This window comes from Microcebus murinus, chromosome 10, assembly GCF_040939455.1.
Source record: "Microcebus murinus isolate Inina chromosome 10, M.murinus_Inina_mat1.0, whole genome shotgun sequence".
NCBI classification, from domain to species: Eukaryota; Metazoa; Chordata; class Mammalia; order Primates; family Cheirogaleidae; genus Microcebus; species Microcebus murinus.
Window position 1 is genome coordinate 71,618,910 of NC_134113.1, and position 9,917 is coordinate 71,628,826.

The window sequence follows — 9,917 nt, forward strand, 5'->3', positions numbered from 1 at the left end:
GAGAATACCAAGTTGCCTCAAAACAGGTGTTTCTTATTAGGTAATTTAACTTACTTGATTGCATGATAGCTGCCCTGAATGCTCATCCAACCCTCTGCACTAGGCTAACTGCTGCTTATTCTTGAGCCTCCCCTTTCCCTCATAAAGGCCTTCCCTAAAGTCAGATGATTGAATTTCCTTGCTCTGCATTCCCACAACACCCTGCTGTTAGCTTCCTGTCATTCAGCACATCTGCAATTACTTGTTTGTTGTCTATTTCAATTTCCTCCGTGAACTTCAGAAGAGCAGGAAGCAGGCAAGTCTTGTTCACTCATCTGTCTCTAACACACAACACAGGGGCTGGCTCTAGAAAGGTCGTCAATTGAATTGTGAAAGTGAATTGAATCAAAATATTAATCAATAAGAATGCTACATGAGTAAATTGATATTTTAAGATTTTAATGCTGAATTTCAGTGTATCCAGACTGAGAGGAAAATCTGCGACATCTTAAAGCAGCACCAAACCTCCCTTTTTCCATATTCATCCTTCCTTCCAAACCAGCCTGTGAAGTGAAATGAATAGAGATCAACAGCTTTTCTCTCCCCACCTGCTCTCAGGGCTAATTAGCAGTAAAATGGTCAAAAGGCAGGCAAGCAGCAGGAGAGAAGAGATTAATGAAGCTTTGACACTATCTGAGAGCCAGTTAGCTCCAACTCAGGATAGCTGAGAAAAAAGTATGCAAATGATGCCAGGATCTTTTACTATGTCAGCTCTGAAATTTCCATTTTTCCAAGCAAAATAAGAGGAAAGACTCTTTTAAGCATATATTCACCTACATTTTCCCTTAAAAATGAAAGTGCCAAAAACTTATATTTTAGGTATTGGAAAGGTATACTGAATCCTTACTTATTGCGTTTTAGCTGTGCCTGTGTGTATTTCTGAGTGGCTTAAGTGGGTGTGTACGTGTGTGGCGATGAACACATGCCTTCACTCATGCATGTGCCATCATTTCTGTGTAGACAACACTACATGTGGGAACAGTAAACAAGAAATGGGGTAGAGAAGAAATGGCAATGCTTTACAAGCAGTAACTGCCTTTCCTGATGCTGATTATCTATCCTGGAGGAAGTGTTCTTGGCCTGTACAGAATGTGGACAAGATTTCAGACGGTTAAAACTTTGCAACTGCATTCCTAATAGGATAGGTTAACTTGAAAATCCTGCTGTGCTAATATTTATTATTTTTAATGTATTCTTGCATCCTCTACTTAGCAACAAGGGAGAAGGATTTAATGAATATGAATTTGACTGTGGGGAAGAAATGTGGAGGATGGTAGTTATTACATATTGACATTTTAGCTCAAAATTTCACCCACCCCTGTTGATAAGACTGAATTCTATTTAACTTTCTTCCTTTTATTTTTTGTTTTTTTGTTTATTTGTCTTTTGCCCACTTCTTAATGGGTTTTTTTTTTTTTTTCCTTGTTGATTTGCTTGAGTTCTTTGTAGATTCTGGTTAGTAGCCCTTTTTTTGGATGTATAGCTTGCAAACATTTTCTGTCATTCTGTAGGTTGCCTATTTGCTCTGTTGATTATTTTCTTAACTGTGCAGAAGCCTTTTAATTTAATCAAGTCCCATTTATTTATTTTTGTTGTTGCTGTAATTGCCTTCGGGGTCCTCTTCATAAATTCTTTGGGTAAGCCAATATCTAGAAGAATTTTCTGAACACTTTCTTCTAGAATTCTTATGGTTTGATGCCTTATATTTAAGTCTTTTAACCATCTTGAGTCAATATTTGGGAGTGGTGAAAGATATGGATCTTGTTTCATTCTTCTGCATCTGGCTATCCAATTTTCCCAGGATGATTTATTGAATAGGGCTTCTTTTCTCCAGTGTATTTTGTTGTCTGCCTTGTCAAAGATGAGTTGGCTGTATGTCGATGGTTTTATATCTGGGTTCTTTGTTCTGTTCCTTTGGTCTATGTCTCCATTTTTGTGCCAATATCATACTGTTTTGGTAACTATAGCCTTACAGTATAGTTTGAAGTCTGGTAATGTGATGCCTGCAGATTTATTCTTTTTTGGTTAAGAATCCTTTTGCTATTTTGGGCTCTCTTCTGCTTCCAAAGCATAGAATTATTTTTTCTAGATCTGTGAATATGACATTGGTATTTTGATGGTGATTGCATTCAATTTGTAAGTCACTTTGGGTAGTATGGACATTTAAACAATGTTGATTCTACTGATCCATGAGCATGATAAATTTTGCCATTTGTTTGTGTCATCTGTGATTTCCTTCCTCAATGTTTCATAATTCTCTTTGTACTGATCTTTCACCTCCTTGGTTAAGTATATTCTATATTCCTAGGTATTTTTTTTTTGTATAATAGCTATTGTCAATGGTATCAAGTCTTTGATTTGCCTCTCAGCTTGACTGTTATTGTTGTATAGAAAGGTTACTGATTTGTGTGCATTTATTTTGTAACCCGAGACTTTGCTGAATTTATCAATTCCAGGAGTCTCTTGGTGGAGTCTTTGGGGTTTTCTAGATATAAGATCATGTTGTCAGCAAAAAGCAGGTTTGACCTCTTCTTTCCTGATTTGTATACCCTTTATTTCAGGGGTCCTCAAACTTTTTAAACAAGGGGCCAGTTCACTGTCCCTCAGACCGTTGGAGAGTGTGTACTGTGGGCCCGGGACGAGTTGGCTGCTAAGCAGGATAGGCAGCGGCAGCAAAAACACCCGGAGGGCTGAATAAATATGCTAGGCGGCCTGCATGTGGCCTGTGAGGACACCTGCTTTATTTCTTTCTCTTGCCCGAATTCTCTAGCTAGGACTTCCAGCACTATCTTGAATAGAAGTTGTGACAGTGGACAGCCTTGTCTTGTTCCAGTTCTTAGTGGAATGCTTTCAGCTTTTCTCCACTAAGTATTATGTTAGCTGTATGTTTGTCATATATGGCTTTTATAATCTTGAGACATACTCCTTGTATGCCTAATTTGTTGAGGATTTTTAATCATAAAAGGGTGCTGAATTTTATTGAATATTTTTTCTGCATCTATAGAAAGGATCATATGGTCTTTGTTTTTGCTTCTGTTTATGTGGTAAATCACATTTACTGATTATGTATGTTGAAAAATCCTTGCACTCCTGGGATAAAGCCCACTTGGACATAGTGTATTGTTTTTTCAGTGTGCTGTTGAATTCAGATTGCTATTATTTTATTGAGGATTTTTGCATCTATATTCATAAGGGATATTGATCTATAGTTTTCTTTTTTGTTGTGTCCTTTCCTGGCTTTGATATCAAGGTGATACTGGCTTCACAGAATGAGTTGAGGAGGATTTCCTCCTTCTCGATGTTATGGAATTGTTTTTGCAGTATGCATAGCAGCTTTTTTCTGTAGATCTGGTAAAATTCCTCCTTCATATTGACTTCGACCTGTCTGATGACTGTATGTTATGGTGACTGCCTCTTTTCATTGAATCTCCCAGGTAGGTATTCATTGAACTTCTTGTACCCTGTTCTTGCTGGAGATATTTATATAGCTCCACAAGTTATTCCCTTAAAATGTGGAAGTTCTCCACAATTATTCCCTTAATTGGGTTTTCTAGCCCTTTTCTTCTTCACCCTCAGGAATGTGCATGATTCTTATATTTGGCCTTTTCACATAACCGGATATTTCTTGTAGGCTTTTTTCATTCCTCTTAATTCTCTGTTCTTTTTTTTTTTTTTTTAAAGTTAGAAATCCCTCAGAAATCTAGACAACATTAGATTTTCAGAGCTCTGAAGGTCATTTTACTAGTATCTAATAAATGTTTCTTAGCACCTATATGCAAGGCACAGAGGGAGAGGGGTAAAGGAATCTGACAATTTGTGAAGGACTCAGTATAGGCAAAATGAATGGTCAGAGCAGCAGCCCCCCAAATCAGAGCCATCCAACTAGGAGATATCACCAAGTGTTGGCTGAGGACAATTAGCCATTCTGGAAGGCCATTTAAGTCCAATGGGTCAGAACAAACCATTTCAGTATTACCTCTTCCAGATAACTCTTCCATGACCTCCTACCAAATAATTTATTTCCCAATCACTTTCTAGAATGTAGAAGATAATTCAACTCAGCCAGACTATATTTTCTAACACCTGATGATAGTGGTAAATAAAGCCCCAGCCCGCAACTTCTATAGTTAGTAAGGGTTCCTTGGGTGGCTTCAGTTCAATGGTGCCTGAGCATCAAATTTGCCATGTACAGCATGGGTCATTGTGACAGAATTTTTTTCCCTACATGGCTTCTCTGATGTTGAACAAGGTATGAAGTTCGGGTGAAGCCTTTTCCACACGCGTCACACTGATAGGGTTTCTCACCAGTGTGGATTTTTTGATGCTCAATAAGGCTTCTATTCCGAGTGAAACTTCTCTCACACTCATTACATTTATAGGACACCGGAGCTTCAACATTTTCCCACTGACTTTCTACCCTACCCTGACTTTCTCAGGCCTCTCCATGCTCAGGATTCTCAACATTTTTATTGCCGTGGATCCTCTGATGTCTCAGGAGATGTGAATTCCGCCTAAAGGCTTTGCCGCACATGTTGCACTGGTATGGCTTCTCCCCAGTGTGAATTTTATTATGTTCAAGGAGGCTGCAGCTCTGGCTGAAAGTCTTCCCACAGTCGTCACACTCGTAGGGCTTCTCCCCAGTGTGGGTTCTCTGGTGTTTGATAAGGTTTGAGCTGTGACTAAAGACCTTGCCACATTCTTCACACTCATATGGCTTCTCACCAGTGTGGACTCTCTGATGAATGACAAGGGTAGAGCTCCCGATGAAGGTCTTCCCACAGTCTTCACATTCATATGGTTTCTCTCCAGTGTGAATTCGCATGTGTTTAGTCAGGCCTGAACTCTGAGCAAAACTCTTTCCACATTCATGGCAATAATGCCGCCTCCCCGCTGTGGCGTTTTTCTGCTTTCTTTGTAACCTGCCCTCCTGTTCACCAGCTTCTGCACATGTAGGCATCTGGGCAGTGTCTTCACCCAGGTGGCATGGTCTCTGCCCAGGCTCTTTTCCTGGAAGCTCCTCAGCTGGAGGCAAGTCCCTGATCTTAGTCTGTATTTCACTACCCAAGGAGACCAGGCTGCCACGGTTCTCCTGCCTTTCATCTCCGTAGAGGTTCACTTGAGATGAATCCCGCTGTGTCCACCCAGGAGAGAGGGTCAGGGCCACATCTTCCATTTTAAGCAACCCCTGGGACTCTGGAGTAAGCCTGGAAACCACCACTGCTTCTTCTCTGTAGCGCCCTCTCTGGGCAAGCCTAGAAACCTGGAAAACTCAGTCTTGTAAGGGCTGAGATCCCAGAAATTCATGCTTCAGCAGAGCCTTCATTGGCTGGAATTGGCTACTTTGAGACCCCTGAGCTGGTGTCAACATTGCGACTTTGCAACACAGCAGTTCTGGACCCTGGTCACCACCTGGGATCTGCGGCATCCGCTCATCCAGCTGCCTCTCCAAATACTCCAACAGCACCACCACCTCCTCCCTGCTCTCCAGATGCTGCTCCCGCACCCAGCTCTGCAGGTCCCCGGGCAGGATGGTCAGGAACTGCTCCAGCACCAGCAGCTCCAGGATCTGCTCCTTGCTGTGCATCTCAGGCCACAGCCACTGTCGGCAGAGCTCTCGGAGCCGGCTCAGCGCCTCGCAGGGCCCCGGAGCCTCCAGGTGTCGGAAGCCTCGGAAGCGCTGGCGGGAGCGTTCGGTGCCTCGAGCGGGGCTACAGGGTGAGCTCGGCTCAGCCACCGAGGCGGAGGCTTCTTCCTTCTCCACCTTTACGGTCAGGAGCCCCGTCTGCTCCTCTGCGGACTGGGCATCCAGAGCTGCGTTTTTTCTCAGTTCTCTAGCCATCCTGACCCACGGCCGTACCCGGGCCTCACTCTAGTTGCGACTTATATATCTCCAAGGGATTCTTGAAAGATGAGAAATCACCATTAGCCAGAAAAATTGCAAGTGGTCCCCTCCTCTCATGCCCAGGGGCCCAGGGTACCCGTGGGGCGCAGCTGTAGAGATCTCTTCCACCGTCCGTGCCTTTGCAGCGTCGTCCTCTGCACGCCACACTCAGTCCCACAATGAAAATACCCAGAGGACGTCCTCGGGGCGAAAGTGATCACTCTCCACACACAGGAGAAAAGTTGAGGCTCTCTGTTCTTTTTTATTATTGAGTGAGTCAATTTAAAAAAGTTGTCTTCAAGCTCTGACATCCTTTCTTCCGCCTAGTCTAGTCTAGTCTATCTTAAAATTTTACACTGTTTTGTATTTCCTTGAAAATTTTCATTTCCAGAAGTTCCATTTTTTTTTAATATGTTGATCTCTTTAGTGAATTTTTCATTGATTTCTTAAATTGTCTTTTCTGGTTTCTTTTAGTTAGTATTCCATTTTCTCTTGGATTTCATTGAGTTTCCTTACAATCCATATTTGGAATTCCTCATCTGTCATTTCAATATTTTCATTTTGGTTTGTATTCATTGCTAGAGAGATGGTGTTTCCTTTAATGGTGTCCTTTTGCTCTGATCTTTTTCATCTTGAGCAGCTGTTGCTTCTTATTTTTGGATTTTCTATTGATTAAATGGGGCTTTTTTTTCTGCGCTCATTCATAAGAGTGTGTCTATAGCATATGTTAGATGAGAACTTTTGGCTTTGCTTGTGGATTCTTTGATGGCAATCTAGGTTTTGGAGGAACGCCTTGGTTATAGATATGCTTAGTGTGGTGGTTTTCTCAATTACTAGTTGTTTATAGCCTGTAGTGGTGATGAGCTATGTGTGTGGGCAGATTCCTTGTCTCTCTTTGATAAGGGAGGATGGAGGTCTTTGAAACCCTTTCTTTCTCCAGCCCTGTGGTCTTCATAACAGTGTGAACTATATTGGCATGCTCAGTTTAATAATCTCTGAATTCTATGTAACTTTCTGAGAAGGAAAGAATAAATATTCAGAATCCTACTTATATCCTCCATTAGAATAATCAATTTCTATAACTATCAGTATAGTAATGGCTATGGTTTAGCATTTAATCATTCAGAAAGCACTAGTTCACCTGCAACCTCCTATCTACACCTGTCAAAATTCTGCTCACTCACCAAGGCTCAGCTCTATTACTGCTTTTCAACAAAGCTTTCCTATATTCTCTCTCTTATTAAGATCAATTCCTCTTTTTTTCCCTGGCTTATAAGTAGGTATTCTAGTCTGCCCCTCTAAGGGCAGGCTTGGTGCTTGCAGTGGAGAAGTCTTGCTGCCCTAAAACTGTCAGGAGTAAATCTATATGATTGGTTGAAGTTCATTAACAGGAAGCCCATCTGCTTAAAAATGTGAGTCACAGGCCGGGCGCTGTGGCTCACGCCTGTAATCCTAGCTCTTGGGAGGCCGAGGCGGGCGGATTGCTCAAGGTCAAGAGTTCAAAACCAGCCTGAGCAAGAGTGAGACCCCGTCTCTACTATAAAATAGAAAGAAATTAATTGGCCAACTGATATATATATAAAAAATTAGCCGGGCATGGTGGCGCATGCCTGTAGTCCCAGCTACCTGGGAGGCTGAGGCAGTAGGATCACTCGAGCCCAGGAGTTTGAGGTTGCTGTGAGCTAGACTGACGCCACGGCACTCACTCTAGCCTGGACAACAAAGCGAGACTCTGTCTCAAAAAAAAAAAAAAAAAAAAAAAAAAAAATGTGAGTCACATTCTCTAATATGATCTTTATCAGAAATAAACGCAATGCCTTATCTCCCATTTGTGTTGCTCCTTTGTCTTATTTTTCATTGCTTCAGAGAGGAAAGGGTGATTTATCTGTACTCTAAAGACCCCAACAATCTGCCAAGGAGTCCCCTGCCTGTAGTGTTACTCTCCTGCCAGGCTTTGTACAGCCATCCTTGACTGGGATTTCCCCTTCCTTACAGGATAGAATCCACAATTCTTAGTTTGTGCTTTCCCCTAATGCAGAGGCCAAGACAAATACTCGAGTGCATGTAGTTTAATAGTGAGGCAATCTACTGGCTTGGGAGTAAGGGATTTGGAGAGGGAGGAAACAGTGAAATCCATCATAAGAGTAGGTCATCAAGGTCACAATGAAGGTAACAAGATTCTCCCTTGTCCCCCAAATTTCTGAGCATCATATGGAATGCTTCCAAGAATTGTCCACTGAGGACTGACCAGGAGTATTCATCTGTAAACACGAATCTTCTATTGGTTAGAGTTGCCTGTGTTCGGGGCTGCTAATGAATGCTTGAGGAATGAGCTCCTCTGGTGTCTGTAGCATTGGAACCTTTCCAGGGTGAAAAGTTAAATACATGAAGTGCATGCTGGAGGTAAGACACCATCTCCACAAGGGCAGTTGAAGTCTGCATGAAAGCCAGCCATGGCTGAACTCTGAAGTGAGGCTAAGCTTGGTCTTCTGAGTTATATGAAGCACATGGCCTTCAAGACCCACATTGAGCTGGGTCTTGCCACTTCTCCTTACCCCATGAAAGGCTAAGGGAAGGTATAGAGCAGGATGGCCAAATAGAAACCTCAAGCAATGATCCCCCTACATGAACACCAAATTCAACAACTCTCCACAGGAGCAAGCACCTTACAAAGAACCGAAAATCAGGTGAGCAATCATACTGCCTGGTTTTGACATCATATCGAGGAAAGAGGCACTAAAAAGAGGGCAGAAAAGACAATCTTGCATTATCTACACCACCCCTTCCCAATCTGCCTGCGGTGCCCCACCAGCACACCTAGTAAAAATAGAATGTGTGTGCCCAAGGGAGGGAGAATAAACTTATTGTGGGACTGTGCATTGAAACTCAGGGCCACCCTGGTGCAGGGGAACACAGTAGAAAGCCCAATTCTGCCAATGCCCACAGAGGGAGCATTCAGACAAGCCCAGCCAGAGGGAAATCCTCCACCCCAAAACTTGATTTCTGGCTAGCACCATCACTGGTTGACAAAAAGTAGCCTTGGGCCTGGACTAAATTCACAAGGTAGTTGAGCAAAAAAAAAAAAAAAAAAAAAACTAGAGTCCTTGGGCAATTCTCACAGCCAGGGTGGCTCAGAGCCACGGGTTTGGGGTGCACATGACCCAATGAGACACTAGCTGCCTCAGTGAGACATCAGCCAAGCCAAGGCCTGTGTTGCCTCTGCCCCAGACTCTAGGCAATACAGCTCAGGGAGAGACTTCTTCCACTTGAGGAAAGGAAAGGGAAGAATTCAGAGGATTTAGTTTTGCCATTTAGGTCCCAGGCTCCCAGCTTAGCCACAGTAAAATAAAGTACCAAGAAGATATTTTAAGCCCCTGAGTCCAGGCCTTAATTCCTGGAAGGCATTTCTGGACTCACCCTGGGCCAGAAGGAAACATGCTATCCTGAATGGAAAGACCCAGTCCTGGCAGGATTCACCACCTGCTGACTAAAGAGCCCCTGGGCTTTGAATAAACATCAGAGGTAGACAGGCAGCAGTCACCATGGGCTTTGGGTGATACTGAGCTGGCTTCAAGTGTGTCCTAGTGCTGGTGGCCATGAGGGAGTGCCCACGTCACTCCTTCCTCAACTCCAACAGCCTAGCATAGGGAGTGAGGGAAGAGATGAGGGACTTTGCCTGGTAATCCAGGGAATTCTTGCATATTTTACCTACATCCACCAAGGCAGTAACAAAAGAAGTCTGCAAGAGTCATAGGGTTACTGGGTTGCCCACGCCCTCCCCCCTAGTGCTGATATAGCTGCAGGGACCAAAGACTTAGACCACAAGAATCAATACCTTTGAGTATCTGGAAAGCCTTCTCAAATAGAATAGGTTCAAATAAGCCCAGACTGTGAAGATTAAAATAAATACCTAACTCTTCAATGCCCAGACATTAATGAACATACATAACCATCAAGAACATCTGGAAAAACATGAACTCACCAAATGAACTAAGTA

General features: G+C 42.9%; 1 pseudogene; it reads right to left on the reverse strand.

Annotated features, from left to right (window-relative positions):
• Positions 1 to 4,023: 4,023 nt before the first annotated feature.
• Positions 4,024 to 5,887, reverse strand: LOC105880945 (zinc finger protein with KRAB and SCAN domains 4 pseudogene; annotated as a pseudogene).
• Positions 5,888 to 9,917: the final 4,030 nt, after the last annotated feature.